Below are 18,510 nucleotides of genomic sequence, written 5' to 3'. Positions count from 1 at the left end.
ATGAAGCTTTGGTATGCGGAAGGGTTCCCTGGGGGCAGAAGAGGCTTTTTGAGCCTTCAATGGTCTTTATGCTACTTCAAATCGGGGTCTGTAGCGTCTTCTAGTCATAAAAGGGATAAAATAGTTGAGCAGAGTTTCTGGGCTTTAGAATTGGTCGGCAGAGGTTCTTTGCAACAAAATAATAGTGAAAAGAATGGAAAGGGCAACCTTCTGCTTTTTATCCAATAGTGGTTAACCTTTGGGCACAGGGTTAAGTTTGAATAGCAGGCGGTTTCATCTTCCACGAGGAGGCGATATTATGGTTCATCGCACTGCTTTTGAGTGGTAGGGTGATATTTTTTCAGAGGATGCGATATAATGTGGGGTTGCCACGTAGAAAAAAGGAAAGTGAGGAAAACCATGAATCTCAAGTGCTTTTGAGATATTAAAAATTGGATTTCGGAGCACGCGATATGGGATGCGGGCCGTTGGATCTAGAGGTGGGAGATCGGAGGGTTATCACATGGCGGAGTTGCGAGGGATGAGTCAGGGTGTGGGGTCGGGTTTATTTAAAATGTAACGAGAAGTAATATATGTGATGGGTATTAAATAGAAGTGGGGACCATGGGCTATAAGGCGGAGGGTTATAACCCATATGTGAAGGTTTTTAGGGATCGGGGATATAATATAGTGGGAGGGTGAAATAAATAAAGTGGGAATAAATGTATAAAAACTATAGGTTGGAATAATATAAAGGGTTTGGGGAATACAAGAGCGGGTGTTTAGAAAAACATTTGGGATGAGTTAAAAGGGTATCGGGGATGTTTTTTCAATGGGGCCCGATACATTTTAACTTTTTAAACTTAGGATAAGAGGGTTTTAGTTGGTTTACAAGGGAGAATGAGATGGAATAAGGGAAAAGGTAAAATGAGGGGGAAGGAATATTTTTACAAGGGGAAATGAAGAGGGAAGGGTTCTCTGGAATCAAGAAGGGGAAAAATATTAGGGAATAAAAAGTAATGAAGGGATAATGAAGGGAAATTAATAAATTAGACATGTAGGGGTTTAGTGAAATGAGGGGAAATTAGTGAATAAGCTTTAGTATTCAAGCCTAAAATTATATAGAAATTTCAGGGTAAATACCGAAAGTAATATATGACTTTTGTGAATGTCCTCTTTCTTTGATAGTTCCTTCTGCACATGAAACATAGGATTAAGTATGATGAAGGTGCATTTGAGTTAGCAACCTTATGCATTCCAAAACCTCTTTTACCTACCTTTTATTTACCCTAACATTTTTTCTTCATTTATTGGGTGCATTTAAGCTTGTTGACCCTTTATTTCTTTTTCTTTGATAAGCAAACTATCTAATTCTAATCTTATAACTTCGAATGGCTCAGATTAAACTGATGAGCTCATTATTATTCTCTACCTAACTACTGATCTGCCAAGATTTAACAGTTTGGCTAGATCATTATTCTTTATCTATCAGCATGAAATTTAAAGCATGAATGAATCAAGATTAAACTATTTGACCATCATGGATTGTGGAATTTTTTACAAATTGCACACAATCTTATTTTGCAAGGCAAAGTAAAAAGTAGTGGCATTTGAATTTGCATCACTTTCAGAATCTATTTTTTATCTCTTTTTGGTGGGCTTCATATTTTATTTTCCTTTTTAATCCTTTTCTTTTAGTCATTTGATTTTTCTTTTAGGACTTACCCTCTTTACATTTTTTATTTTTAATATGGGAAAACATTTTGCAGAAAACAAAAGTATGTACAATATTACAAGACTAATCATAGTCAATTCAAAATTATGAATCCTATTATTATAGGACCCTAACACGATGAAGAACAAGATTTACAATATAACATTCACAAGAAAAAACAGGAGTTGACTATTCTTAAATGAATCTAATAAGCATGATTGTTTCAGCCAAAGATGATTTTCAAAATTATTAAATTCATAGTTCCATGATTGTATGAGTGATATACATTCCAAACCCGAGTTTGATATAAGAGATTTGCATGAATATGAATCAAATGAGGAAGGTGGTTGAATCCGATCAAAAATAAAATCTTGAAAGCTCGAAATACTACATCCTAAATACCAAACATCTTTCAAGAATAAATCTTCATCCACTGAAACCATGCAAAGAGAACGATTTCGTGAGAGAAAGCAAATCTGAATTAGTTCAAGGACCTTACCAGAGTCATGATATCTTATCTTAACCATCAATAGAATTCGAAGTGCCTTGAATCTTTGATAAGTCCCAAAAATTTCAAGGATTGTAAAATCACATTTTCAATATTGAACCAAATTATGCATGGTGTGAGGATAGCTACTACCATTGATTTCAATAAGACTACTACTAACTAGATGGAAGCCATCTCTGTCACTGGTTTGATTGGATTTTACAACAATAATAAGATTAATCAAGTCAAAATATTCTCTTGATAGCAAACCCAAAGATGAATGAATCGGGAAAATTTCATGAGCAAGTTGATTTGAAGAATTATCTTCATGCAAAACAAGAGATGATGAGGGATGGAAAAAATACTCAATGATTTGATTGTTTTCATTTTCATCATGGATAATCTCACCACCTTATTTCAATTGAAAAGTTAACTCTTCAGATGGAGAACTTGAAGAGCGTGGAGTATCTTCATCGCAAGTTGATGCATTACAAATAAGAGAGCACAAGGGATAGTGAGATGAAAAGGAAATTTAGATAAAAACATTTTCTTTAGCTAGATCAGGTTCCAGATCTAATTATTTCAAATCAACATCTTCTATAGGATGATGATTGTCCAAGACTTCAGCTTGATCAGGAAAGTCAATTCTATTTGATTCATCATCGATATTCTTAGATTCATTATCAGGCAAGAGTGAAGCAACACCATCTTCACACAAAGGACTCTGGAAAAGGGAAGAAAGATCGAAAGAATCCTCACCTTCTTGCTCCTCTACCTATGAAATGTGACTACCTTGCACCTGTTCTTTTCTTAAATTTAGAAGAGATTAATTGGGTAGATTGAGGGTCAAGGGGTCATGAGAAAGAGATGGTAGAGGATGATAAGTATCTAAATCAGATTCAAGATTTAAATTATGAGTAGTAATATCATCTTGCGAAATGGAGAAATTAGCATTCACTGTAGGCTTCATGAACCATTCTGGGATTTCCTCCATGGGATTTGAATCATGAAAATTGGAAGGGGAATGAGAAGCTAGATTAGGAATTTGATTAGCATATTTCCCAACTTTATTATCATCGCAAGGAGGCACCCTCATCGAAACTGGAAAAGGAGGAGGACAAGGAACAAAAGGAGTAGTAGGTTCCTCCTCTAAAATTTGAGGTGTCTCATGATTTACAAGAGTTGGGGAAGTAAAAACATCAAGGGGTTCAAATTCACCGTGCAAAGAGACATGAACCAAATGCTTAAACTTTTGTTTAAATAAATCCCAATCTATGTCTTCTCTTGGAAGTTCATAACAAAGGTAAAGGAATCAATCAGAAAAATTATCGATTGAATCATTAGGCTTCATTCTTGGTTGATTGATTCTTTTAAGAACATCCTGGTAATTATACCTATCAAATGCTTTATGAAGCTCCTTCGCAAGTTCGTCAAATGAATGGATAGAAGCAACGGGTAATGAATGATACCATCTCTTAACACGACCTTCAAATATGAGGGTGAGAGATCTACCCATGACATCCTTGCATTCTATTTCATTAGAAAGGCAAAAATAAACAACTTGAAACAGATTTTCACAAAGAGTTAATTCACCCTCGCCACCAAACTTGAATTGGGACAAGTTATGGAAAACTTCCATAGGGATGGTAATATTAATATCTTTAGAAAACCTTATCAGGATTATGATTTTGGGAAGATCCATTTTGGATAAGATATTCAAAGCAGACTGAACAGGCACAACCTGTCATTTGAAACTCCTTCTAGTGTCATTTTTTTACGGTGCTAGAAATCCGTCAACCAAGGTGGTATCCCCGATGTGAAGTCCCAATTAGACCTCACATCATTTGGAATAGGAGCCCCATCCAGATTATTGGTCATGTTTCCATATATTCTTAGAAAGTTTCTTTGCCTTTAGTTGTTAGCAAAAGAGAGAAGCGTGTATGTTCCTTTGAGAAGAACAAGTAAGTGTGCATGGTGAATGTTCGGTTGCAGGTGTATCAAAGTTCTTCTACTGAAGAGCGAGGAAAGGTGAGCCTCTAAGAGAGAGGTAATAGTACCACCCTAGTAGAGGCACACTTAAGAGAAAAGAGAATCGGCTAACATCAACCAGAATAGACCACATAGATGTGACGATTGTTACAACTATTACAAAACATTCTCAATTAGATAAGCATTAAAATAACCGAAATAGTTCAACTACTTTAGTACAGGTGAAAACAACATGAATCATAAACATTCACAGAACAATATTACAGAGATTCACAATCCATGCATGAAAACATTTTGGCCATCAATGTTCAATTATTAAGTAAAAGTCTCAATATACATGAATACAACGAACATCACTAGTTCCAATAGTGGAGCATTGGAGCCATGAATTGCTCCCCAAAAGTATTGACTTTGTCTCTCTTATGCCTTATGGGAGAAGCCAAGGTGAAAATTCATTTTCTTGTACAATGAGGGTGTATATATAACAAGTGGAGTGATCCTTTACCCCCTTGTGACTCTTGGACTACCCTCATGACTATTCGACTTCTCTATGACATTTTGACTTCCTACATGGATTTTCACATTACATGAATGACTCTTGGACTTCCACTTTACATTATATTTCTCCATTATAGAATTTACATAATCCACAAAATGATGTGGCACATGATGACTCATGACACAACATGACATGACATCGATGACATGGACTACATGATGACGTGGCAGTGTCAAGTCACTCTTTGCTGCTAGTTTCTTTGTGTCTTCTCGACAGATAGAACATGGTCTTTTCTTTCTCCTCCTCATGACTTGAAGATAAGGAGTCTTCAATGTGGTCATGATATTTTGTCCTTTGTTATAATCTTGTCTTCCTTCGTCTTCTCCCCTGATCATCTGGTTCCTTTATCTCCATAGGTGTCTCTTAGCATGGTCTCCTTCTCCATCTCCTTCATCATCATCCTTTCATAGCATGAAATAATACCTACGACTGCAATCAACTCATGAAAAGATGACATCAATCTAATAAACCCCTAATCTAAAATGCTTCGTGAAATCACTTGTTGGGGCTAGAACTAGTGATTGGTCGAGTGACTGACTTAGGGATTGCACAGTTCTAGAGGTCAAGGTCTGAGACAAAGGCTTGAGACAGCAAAATGGGTAGTTTTGGAGGCCTAGACAAAGGAATTGCGTAGTTGAGGAACTCGAGAGCTCAAGCTGGAGGCTTGAGGCTTCAGATTGTGCAGTGTGCAGTTCTGAAGGCCTACGCTCTTTGACTACCCAATTGAGGGACTCAGGAGATTAAGCTTAAATTCACAGTTCAGACAGGAAAACAGGTTGGTAGGTTGCACAATTGAGGGGTTCAAGGGCTCAAGCTTGAGGCTTGAGGCTTAAATTTGTCCAATGCGCAGTTCAAGAGGGACAGAGGCCAAGTGATTGCGTAGTTGCGCAGTTCAAGAGCTTAAGTCTTGATGCTTCATTAGGGGAGTTTTGAGGTCTAAAATGGGCCTACTAAGGAAATTATAAAATAAAATTAGATCACATCATCAAATTTTAGAGGGAAAAAGAAAGAACTATTTTTTCAACTCGTATTGTCAACTTATCTCCCTATGGGTTTACTCAAATTTCAAGCAGCAACACTCATTGGATGCAAAATTTGATTTCTCATCCAACAAGTGCCCATGTTGCATACTTTCAATGGACCCTACTACTCTAAAAATGAAAAATAGATGAAAAATGTGATTGCAATCACGTTTTTCATGTATTTGTCAATTTTCATGTAGCAGGGTCCATCAAAAGTATGCAACATGCATACTCCTTGGATGAAGAATTAAATATTGCATCCAACGAGTACTCCCGCTCGAAATTTGAGTAAAACCTTAAGGAGATAAGTTGAAAATATGAGTTGAAAAAGTAGTTTTATTATTTTATTATTTTTTAATCTTTTACTTTTTTACTCCAAAAATGGTGAATCATCCCCGATGGTTTACATCATCATCTTGAATCCTATTGGTTCTTATAAAGTTAATTTTGGTTGTACATTTTTCTTAGGAGGCCCATTTTAGACCTCAAAATTCCCCTAATGGAGATTGTGTAGTGTGCAGATAATGATGGCGGAGGCAAGGATTGCACTGTTCTGGAGCTCAAGGGCTAGGACTGAGCACTAAGATTGCGTAGTGTGCATTTCTAAAAGGCAAAAACTATGCATTGTGGTTCCAAGAGACAAGGATGTGGCTTAAGGGCTAAGACTGTGCAACGTATTTTTTAGGCTTACTAAAGGACACTGAGTGGTCCGATCAGAGAGTTTTCCCAATTTGACTAAGTGTTGGATTAGTGAAAGGAAGATAAAAAAAAAACATGACTCTGAGCATGATCACAAACTTAGATCACTTAACAATACAACATGGAACACTCAGAACACATGAACAACATCATTTCCTTGATGCAACAACTTTGCGATGACCTACATCAAGTGCGACACCAAAGATAGACTTTGCGATGACCTACATCAAGTGCGACACCAAAGATAGACTTTGTGATGACCATGACGACACTTGTGCGGCAGTACTTGAAACTTTGGAAATGAGTGTGATACATGTTTACATGATAAGACCAACTCATTTACACAAAGGCTACCCCTTGAAAGCACCCAAATTAGCTTTTGTGCATTGTGCGATACTCTGCATGCTAAAAGACGACATTTACTATATGAAGAGAAAAGTGTCAACGACAGTGAAGGTGACACATGCCAGAGTGAAAATAACATAAAAACGACACTAAAGAAAGTGAAAGCAATATTTGAAAGCATGAAAATGACACTCATGAAAGCAAAGGTGTGCAAAAGTAACAGTTTGAAAAACTCACCAAAATAGAAGTACAAATGCAGCCAAAAGTGGAAGACTGTCAATGAAAGCACGCACTGACTGTCGACATAGCTTGATTATTACACAAACACTGTTTTGATGGAGCGTACTATGCTTGTTCAAGCTTGCATAAAAGAATGCGCTCATGAACTTGTTTAGCATTGAGCATGTGTGAGCAGGTGACTTTGACACTTACAATTCAAAAGAGATATCAAGAACTTAACAAAACATCAACTCACCAAGAAGTGACTATGGAAGGAACGATAGTAAGATCCACAGTAGGCTCCAAAAATAAGATCATTTGGAATAGGAGCCCCATCCAGATTATTGGTCATGTTGCCATATATTCTTAGAAAGTTTCTTTGCCTTTAGTTGTTAGCAAAAGAGAGAAGCGTGTATGTTCCTTTGAGAAGAACAAGTAAGTGTGCATGGTGAATGTTCGGTTGCAGGTGTATCAAAGTTCTTCTACTGAAGAGCGAGGAAAGGTGAGCCTCTAAGAGAGAGGTAATAGTACCACCCTAGTAGAGGCACACTTAAGAGAAAAGAGAATCGGCTAACATCAACCAGAATAGACCACATAGATGTGACGATTGTTACAACTATTACAAAACATTCTCAATTAGATAAGCATTAAAATAACCGAAATAGTTCAACTACTTTAGTACAGGTGAAAACAACATGAATCATAAACATTCACAGAACAATATTACAGAGATTCACAATCCATGCATGAAAACATTTTGGCCATCAATGTTCAATTATTAAGTAAAAGTCTCAATATACATGAATACAACGAACATCACTAGTTCCAATAGTGGAGCATTGGAGCCATGAATTGGTCCCCAAAAGTATTGACTTTGTTTCTCTTATGCCTTATAGGAGAAGCCAAGGTGAAAATTCATTTTCTTGTACAATGAGGGTGTATATATAACAAGTGGAATGATCCTTTACCCCCTTGTGACTCTTGGACTACCCTCATGACTATTCGACTTCTCTATGACATTTTGACTTCCTACATGGATTTTCACATTACATGAATGACTCTTGGATTTCCACTTTACATTATATTTCTCCATTATAGAATTTACATAATCCACAAAATGATGTGGCACATGATGACTCATAATACAACATGACATGACACCGATGACATGGACTACATGATGACGTGGCAGTGTCAAGTCACTCTTTCCTCCTAGTTTCTTTGTGTCTTCTCGACAGATAGAACATGGTCTTTTCTTTCTTCTCCTCATGACTTTAAGATAAGGAGTCTTCAATGTGGTCATGATATTTTGTCCTTTGTTATAATCTTGTCTTCCTTCGTCTTCTCCCCTGATCATCTGGTTCCTTTATCTCCATAGGTGTCTCTTAGCATGGTCTCCTTCTCCATCTCCTTCATCATCATCCTTTCATAGCATGAAATAATACCTACGACTGCAATCAACTCATGAAAAGATGACATCAATCTAATAAACCCCTAATCTAAAATGCTTCGTGAAATCACTTGTTGGGGCTAGAACTAGTGATTGGTCGAGTGACTGACTTAGGGATTGCACAGTTCTAGAGGTCAAGGTCTGAGACAAAGGCTTGAGACAGCAAAATGGGTAGTTTTGGAGGCCTAGGCAAAGGAATTGTGTAGTTGAGGAACTCGAGAGCTCAAGCTGGAGGCTTGAGGCTTCAGATTGTGCAGTGTGCAGTTCTGAAGGCCTACGCTCTTTGACTACCCAATTGAGGGGCTCAGGAGATTAAGCTTAAATTCACAGTTCAGACAAGAGAACAGGTTGGTAGGTTGCACAATTGAGGGGTTCAAGGGCTCAAGCTTGAGGCTTGAGGCTTAAATTTGTCCAATGCGCAGTTCAAGAGGGACAGAGGCCAAGTGATTGCGTAGTTGCGCAGTTCAAGAGCTTAAGTCTTGATGCTTCATTAGGGGAGTTTTGAGGTCTAAAATGGGCCTACTAAGGAAATTATAAAATAAAATTAGATCACATCATCAAATTTTAGAGGGAAAAAGAAAGAACTATTTTTTCAACTCGTATTGTCAACTTATCTCCCTATGGGTTTACTCAAATTTCAAGCAGCAACACTCATTGGATGCAAAATTTGATTTCTCATCCAACAAGTGCCCATGTTGCATACTTTCAATGGACCCTACTACTCTAAAAATGAAAAATAGATGAAAAATGTGATTGCAATCACGTTTTTCATGTATTTGTCAGTTTTCATGTAGCAGGGTCCATCAAAAGTATGCAGCATGCATACTCCTTGGATGAAGAATTAAATATTGCATCCAACGAGTACTCCCGCTCGAAATTTGAGTAAAACCTTAAGGAGATAAGTTGAAAATATGAGTTGAAAAAGTAGTTTTATTATTTTATTATTTTTTAATCTTTTACTTTTTTACTCCAAAAATGGTGAATCATCCCCGATGGTTTACATCATCATCTTGAATCCTATTGGTTCTTATAAAGTTAATTTTGGTTGTACATTTTTCTTAGGAGGCCCATTTTAGACCTCAAAATTCCCCTAATGGAGATTGTGTAGTGTGCAGATAATGATGGCGGAGGCAAGGATTGCACTGTTCTGGAGCTCAAGGGCTAGGACTGAGCACTAAGATTGCGTAGTGTGCATTTCTAAAAGGCAAAAACTATGCATTGTGGTTCCAAGAGACAAGGATGTGGCTTAAGGGCTAAGACTGTGCAACGTATTTTTTAGGCTTACTAAAGGACACTGAGTGGTCCGATCAAAGAGTTTTCCCAATTTGACTAAGTGTTGGATTAGTGAAAGGAAGATAAAAAAAAAACATGACTCTGAGCATGATCACAAACTTAGATCACTTAACAATACAACATGGAACACTCAGAACACATGAACAACATCATTTCCTTGATGCAACAACTTTGCGATGACCTACATCAAGTGCGACACCAAAGATAGACTTTGCGATGACCTACATCAAGTGCGACACCAAAGATAGACTTTGTGATGACCATGACGACACTTGTGCGGCAGTACTTGAAACTTTGGAAATGAGTGTGATACATGTTTACATGATAAGACCAACTCATTTACACAAAGGCTACCCCTTGAAAGCACCCAAATTAGCTTTTGTGCATTGTGCGATACTCTGCATGCTAAAAGACGACATTTACTATATGAAGAGAAAAGTGTCAACGACAGTGAAGGTGACACATGCCAGAGTGAAAATAACATAAAAACGACACTAAAGAAAGTGAAAGCAATATTTGAAAGCATGAAAATGACACTCATGAAAGCAAAGGTGTGCAAAAGTAACAGTTTGAAAAACTCACCAAAATAGAAGTACAAATGCAGCCAAAAGTGGAAGACTGTCAATGAAAGCACGCACTGACTGTCGACATAGCTTGATTATTACACAAACACTGTTTTGATGGAGCGTACTATGCTTGTTCAAGCTTGCATAAAAGAATGCGCTCATGAACTTGTTTAGCATTGAGCATGTGTGAGCAGGTGACTTTGACACTTACAATTCAAAAGAGATATCAAGAACTTAACAAAACATCAACTCACCAAGAAGTGACTATGGAAGGAACGATAGTAAGATCCACAGTAGGCTCCAAAAATAAGATCATTTGGAATAGGAGCCCCATCCAGATTATTGGTCATGTTGCCATATATTCTTAGAAAGTTTCTTTGCCTTTAGTTGTTAGCAAAAGAGAGAAGCGTGTATGTTCCTTTGAGAAGAACAAGTAAGTGTGCATGGTGAATGTTCGGTTGCAGGTGTATCAAAGTTCTTCTACTGAAGAGCGAGGAAAGGTGAGCCTCTAAGAGAGAGGTAATAGTACCACCCTAGTAGAGGCACACTTAAGAGAAAAGAGAATCGGCTAACATCAACCAGAATAGACCACATAGATGTGACGATTGTTACAACTATTACAAAACATTCTCAATTAGATAAGCATTAAAATAACCGAAATAGTTCAACTACTTTAGTACAGGTGAAAACAACATGAATCATAAACATTCACAGAACAATATTACAGAGATTCACAATCCATGCATGAAAACATTTTGGCCATCAATGTTCAATTATTAAGTAAAAGTCTCAATATACATGAATACAACGAACATCACTAGTTCCAATAGTGGAGCATTGGAGCCATGAATTGGTCCCCAAAAGTATTGACTTTGTTTCTCTTATGCCTTATAGGAGAAGCCAAGGTGAAAATTCATTTTCTTGTACAATGAGGGTGTATATATAACAAGTGGAATGATCCTTTACCCCCTTGTGACTCTTGGACTACCCTCATGACTATTCGACTTCTCTATGACATTTTGACTTCCTACATGGATTTTCACATTACATGAATGACTCTTGGATTTCCACTTTACATTATATTTCTCCATTATAGAATTTACATAATCCACAAAATGATGTGGCACATGATGACTCATAACACAACATGACATGACACTGATGACATGGACTACATGATGACATGGCAGTGTCAAGTCACTCTTTGCTGCTAGTTTCTTTGTGTCTTCTCGACAGATAGAACATGGTCTTTTCTTTCTTCTCCTCATGACTTGAAGATAAGGAGTCTTCAATGTGGTCTTGATATTTTGTCCTTTGTTATAATCTTGTCTTCCTTCGTCTTCTCCCCTGATCATCTGGTTCCTTTATCTCCATAGGTGTCTCTTAGCATGGTCTCCTTCTCCATCTCCTTCATCATCATCCTTTCATAGCATGAAATAATACCTACGACTGCAACCAACTCATGAAAAGATGACATCAATCTAATAAACCCCTAATCTAAAATGCTTCGTGAAATCACTTGTTGGGGCTAGAACTAGTGATTGGTCGAGTGACTGACTTAGGGATTGCACAGTTCTAGAGGTCAAGGTCTGAGACAAAGGCTTGAGACAGCAAAATGGGTAGTTTTGGAGGCCTAGGCAAAGGAATTGCGTAGTTGAGGAACTCGAGAGCTCAAGCTGGAGGCTTGAGGCTTCAGATTGTGCAGTGTGTAGTTCTGAAGGCCTACGCTCTTTGACTACCCAATTGAGGGACTCAGGAGATTAAGCTTAAATTCACAGTTCAGACAGGAGAACAGGTTGGTAGGTTGCACAATTGAGGGGTTCAAGGGCTCAAGCTTGAGGCTTGAGGCTTAAATTTGTCCAATGCGCAGTTCAAGAGGGACAGAGGCCAAGTGATTGCGTAGTTGCGCAGTTCAAGAGCTTAAGTCTTGATGCTTCATTAGGGGAGTTTTGAGGTCTAAAATGGGCCTACTAAGGAAATTATAAAATAAAATTAGATCACATCATCAAATTTTAGAGGGAAAAAGAAAGAACTATTTTTTCAACTCGTATTGTCAACTTATCTCCGTATGGGTTTACTCAAATTTCAAGCAGCAACACTCATTGGATGCAAAATTTGATTTCTCATCCAACAAGTGCCCATGTTGCATACTTTCAATGGACCCTACTACTCTAAAAAGGAAAAATAGATGAAAAATGTGATTGCAATCACGTTTTTCATGTATTTGTCAGTTTTCATGTAGCAGGGTCCATCAAAAGTATGCAACATGCATACTCCTTGGATGAAGAATTAAATATTGCATCCAACGAGTACTCCCGCTCGAAATTTGAGTAAAACCTTAAGGAGATAAGTTGAAAATATGAGTTGAAAAAGTAGTTTTATTATTTTATTATTTTTTAATCTTTTACTTTTTTACTCCAAAAATGGTGAATCATCCCCGATGGTTTACATCATCATCTTGAATCCTATTGGTTCTTATAAAGTTAATTTTGGTTGTACATTTTTCTTAGGAGGCCCATTTTAGACCTCAAAATTCCCCTAATGGAGATTGTGTAGTGTGCAGATAATGATGGCGGAGGCAAGGATTGCACTGTTCTGGAGCTCAAGGGCTAGGACTGAGCACTAAGATTGCGTAGTGTGCATTTCTAAAAGGCAAAAACTATGCATTGTGGTTCCAAGAGACAAGGATGTGGCTTAAGGGCTAAGACTGTGCAACGTATTTTTTAGGCTTACTAAAGGACACTGAGTGGTCCGATCAAAGAGTTTTCCCAATTTGACTAAGTGTTGGATTAGTGAAAGGAAGATAATAAAAAAAACATGACTCTGAGCATGATCACAAACTTAGATCACTTAACAATACAACATGGAACACTCAGAACACATGAACAACATCATTTCCTTGATGCAACAACTTTGCGATGACCTACATCAAGTGCGACACCAAAGATAGACTTTGCGATGACCTACATCAAGTGCGACACCAAAGATAGACTTTGTGATGACCATGACGACACTTGTGCGGCAGTACTTGAAACTTTGGAAATGAGTGTGATACATGTTTACATGATAAGACCAACTCATTTACACAAAGGCTACCCCTTGAAAGCACCCAAATTAGCTTTTGTGCATTGTGCGATACTCTGCATGCTAAAAGACGACATTTACTATATGAAGAGAAAAGTGTCAACGACAGTGAAGGTGACACATGCCAGAGTGAAAATAACATAAAAACGACACTAAATAAAGTGAAAGCAATATTTGAAAGCATGAAAATGACACTCATGAAAGCAAAGGTGTGCAAAAGTAACAGTTTGAAAAACTCACCAAAATAGAAGTACAAATGCAGCCAAAAGTGGAAGACTGTCAATGAAAGCACGCACTGACTGTCGACATAGCTTGATTATTACACAAACACTGTTTTGATGGAGCGTACTATGCTTGTTCAAGCTTGCATAAAAGAATGCGCTCATGAACTTGTTTAGCATTGAGCATGTGTGAGCAGGTGACTTTGACACTTACAATTCAAAAGAGATATCAAGAACTTAACAAAACATCAAATCACCAAGAAGTGACTATGGAAGGAACGATAGTAAGATCCACAGTAGGCTCCAAAAATCAAGTGTAAGAAAAAAATTAGAGGGTGTTTATCGCAGCGACAACATAAACATAGTAAGTGTTTAGTTCTAAGTATTTTATGAGTATTATGGGGCTAGAAACAATACCCAATAACCATCCTTCACTAGTGCAGTCTCACGTCTTGACTTGGGGTTGTCATCTCAAAACAATATTGCATTGAGAGGGTTTCAGGGTATTTAAAAATGCACTTGACCCATGGGAGAGGAACTTTAGTTACTTAATTGAAGGAGAATGCCAATAAGGTAAGGTAAAACAAAGCATTACATATTGAAATCCCATAAGTATGATAAGGTGTAATGTATTGAAAGCTAGTAACTAATGCCTATAGATGGACTATGAATAACTCATTTGCAACCAGTTTGGTGGACATGCTCACAAGAAATATAAGTGTTTTTTCTTTTTTTCTTTTTTCTTTATTTTTATTTGTTTAATTTCCTTAAATTATGTTGATTATGTGATTTATGTTATAGGAACTAGCTCAAATTGAGGGATATATGTTGATAAGCATGTTTGTGACTCTAGGTTGGATTCTTATTATGATTTGTGTTTATGCAATGTATTTTGTCTTTGATTTTGCATATAAAAATTATTATGTTACTATAAGAGGCCAAATTGATCTAGAGTTGAAAATACGATTTGTAAATGAAGAACTTCAATTTGGAGTGCTATGATAGCTTAGGAAAATACACCATAAATTGGTATTAAAACTAAGTTACAACACTAGGCCATTATACGAAAAGAATGTTTTTACATGTTAGATAATTATTTGGACTCACATGTATCCTGATAAACAAGTGTTGCATAGTCGCTTGTTCGTGCCTCTTAGTAAACAAATAGTGAAACTATCTGATCACTATTGCTATATATTAAAAGAATTAGTTACTATGTTTTGTAAGTGTAATTGTAAAATGTATCTTTGGGGCAGGGATTGAAACTGTGAGTTGGATTGAAACAGATGGGTTTAAATTCCATATTTTTACACGGGCTCGTTTGGGCACAAGTCCAACAACTTGTGATAGCACACAGGATCAAATCATTTTTTTGGATATTCTGGTACTAGGAAAGGCGCACCAACCAAGACTGGAAATTTGCATGTACCAAAAACGATATAACTGTGTTAGAATTGAAATTTTGAAGTACCAAGTAAAATATAAACTACCTAGTGTGAACCCTAAGTAGCGAAATCACATCATTCCCTGCACAGGGAAAATATTAATAGTGTCTCTTTTGGTTGAGGTCGTGAAAAAGTTTATAGAACACAGTGTTAACTATAAAAGGAAATCTAAGGGTTGGATTATAAAACCCTAATCAAGAATTCGGGGAATTACTATAGAGTAATTAAATTATCAGAGCCAACCTAGGGTAGGCCATATTTTAAGAAGTAGATTCACAAGGAAGCCTAAGTTAACAATGGGCGAAAACAAGGTACAAAGAAAGCCCATAAAAGGATTAAACCTTGTATGCATTAAGAGAGAAAATAGAAAGTATACCTGAGACGGGCAAGCCAAGTCTTTGTACAAATTGCTCTGCTCTCGTCTTGCTTTGGAAGGATACAGAGCATATGAAGAGTTAACAACCCTTGAAAAGAAAGCGTATGAGCAAAGAAATTAATGCAAAGATTCTGCATAGCGAACACAAGCTATTAACATAGTATACCTTTGTCCATTGTTCGAAACCCTGGCCAAAGGCCCCTGTACACTCGACAAAACCTGCCCAAAACATTAAAAAAAAGAGTCAATACGCACATTAAACCAATCCAAAATATGTCAACATAGGCCAATTCTTTATTGTTTCACCAGACATTTCATCTTGGCACTTTACTATGAAAATTGTCCATATACTCCTCGTCCTCCATTAATACCTTTGTGACAGGGTTTAAAGATGGAAAATCTCTTGTCTGCAAGGTCTCTAGGACGGAACATGATTGAAGCTTTGCTTTAATGACAATTCTGTAGCCTCTTACATGAATTTTATTAAAGGAATTAAAGGCATAAGTACTTGATAGTGAGGAGCAGGCCTTGTTATTTTGAACTACGACCGAAAATTTGCGTCAATTATCAAAATCTCCAGTGCTACCGAAAATCCACATCGATTATCAAAATATGTGAACTACAAGGCTTTGTACTTTCGTCAGCGGAGCATCGGTAAGTTAAAGCAATAAATGGGGTCGTGCTTGCTTCGGAAGCCAGCTTGAATGAAATACAACATAAATTTATTGGCATTCTGGCTCAACAGTTGTCTCTGTCTTCAATGTCTGCTCATCGTACTCCTATAAAGGGTTTGCCAATCAAGGCCTTGGACAATAACATCCTAAAAATGAACAACCAATTGCATGACAGATAAATGTGAATACAATAATTTGCAAAAAATGGAAGAGTACTTTTTTAAAGTTACACTTTGCCAAATTGAAAAATATTTGACATGTTTCTCTGAATTAGTAGGTGGTCAGACTAATACCCATTACCCATTGCATAATACCTTCTTGGCAGCAGGGATAATAAGACTATCGAATCTTTTCTTCAATATTAGTTCAAAAGACTACAAAATAGTATGTAGGCTTTGTATCATTCTCAATTTGCTTTTGTTTTGGGAATTTTAAGACCACATTTATGGATCGCTAATTTTATGCAACTATACAAGTGTGTCTTTGATCCCCTAGGTGTTTATCAACCTCCTTGGGCTAAGCCATCTTGTGAACCCTTTTACTCCAACTTAGCATTGCTAGTATTTAGTAATGGCATCTTTATCTAATTTCATCATCATCTCTTCATAAAATAGATTATGTTGCTTCAGCTTCAAATGGATCTAGGACAATTTCTATCAGTGGAAGGTTTGGAAGATTGTCCTCCTATTAGGGCAAACCTGTTGCTCCAGGTTTGGAAGATTGTTCTCATGCTAGGGACAAACTTGTTGCTATTAGCCTCTTATTGAAGTGTTTAAGTGTTTCCCTTCCATAGTACATACGAGATGGTTATTTGTGCTCACAGGTATCATAAATAAAACTCTATTTGACGACTCCTCTCAATTTTAATTCTGAATGCTTGTAAGATAGTATATAAAACATTCTGAAAAAATTTAGGTCATATTGTATTTGTACTCTTCCTCTTCAATTGTCCACATTCGTATATTAATTTTCAAGCTTTAAAAATGCCATCCTTTATTTGTGAAAAGTTCTTTCACGATTAATTTGAATATTTTCTCCTTGTACGTTTGTTACTGATATAATACCCCTGTTGGCATATGTTATGTAAATATGATGTAATTTTGTATACATAGATACTAGGTTGGTGAGCCGAATGTAAATATGATGTAATTACGCATATTTTGATATTAGGTTGGTGAACCAGAACCGTTTCATATTTTGATATTTGGGCATAGCAGTCGGGAGCCCAAGATTGTAGTTATGTATTTTGTACATGTATATATAATAAAATAACAGTTGGCTGCAAGGTTGACTCCACAAAAGAGTATGGGGGTGGCACAACTCCATGGAAATGGGCAACAAGTATTATGTTTGATGTTTTGGTACGCAAGACATAGAGATATGTGTGTGTGAGCCCAGTGAAGGGGGCATGGTATGAGATGGATGGAATATTGTGATATACAGTACATTGTTTCTGCCCTTCATTCCACGATGAGTGGAGAGATTCTTGGTTGGTCGTAAGGCGCCATGACTTGTAGGTGTAGGTACAGCAGAAGCATAGCATAGGGGTTGATGATGACATTTTTGGTGTTCCTGCCTGATCGTAATGCGCCATAATTGAGGGCGCATGTACAGGGGAAGCAGATGTGCAGAGGGTCATTATCAGTTTTCCCGTTGTCCATGGAGTTGGCACCTCAACTCAAGGGTGACCCAAGGTTGAGCGTGATGAACCACGAGGTCTATAACTGGGTGGAACGTGGAAGATCTGAGGTCTATTGCTGGGTGGAACATGGAAGACCTGCATCCAATTGCCTTTTCTCTTACAAATTAGTATTCCATGTTTCGTGCTCTTTGATTATTTTCAGTTACTGTTCAATTATTGTGTCTTCTTTGCACATAAACAAGAATGCCCTGTTGTGATTATTGATAAGTTTGTTAAACATTTATTGTATCAATTATAGTGATGATTTTTGTTAAACATTTATTGTATCAATTATAGTGATGATTACTTGGATGTCTGCATCACAAATGGTAGATATTCCGTTGAACCTTACTGCATCTTACACTTTCGTAAGTATGGCATTATGAAACTTACCAATGGCGCAGATTAGTTGATTCATTGGTGCAATTGGTGTATTTTGGGGGTTAGTAGTGTCGCCCAATTGTGTAATGGGGACATTACAACTGCCCCCTTATGTATAGATTCGCAGATAATTTTGTTTCACTTGATTTGATTATCATATTTTACTAAGAATTTCTGAATTCTGATAGATCACAATACTATAGTCAGTCGGAGGTCTTTTGTGTTTCAAAGTAATAGGTCTTGACAGTTCCATAGCAACACATCTTTCAGTCCACACATTGCTAGATTTTATCAACATGCAACTGTAAAACTTGTGGGAGGAAAGG

The sequence above is a fragment of the Pinus tabuliformis genome, chromosome 9 (assembly GCF_031772625.1).
Source record: "Pinus tabuliformis cultivar Carrire ecotype Pingquan chromosome 9, CPIR1, whole genome shotgun sequence".
Taxonomy (NCBI): domain Eukaryota; kingdom Viridiplantae; phylum Streptophyta; class Pinopsida; order Pinales; family Pinaceae; genus Pinus; species Pinus tabuliformis.
Note: the sequence above shows the minus strand (reverse complement) of the source record.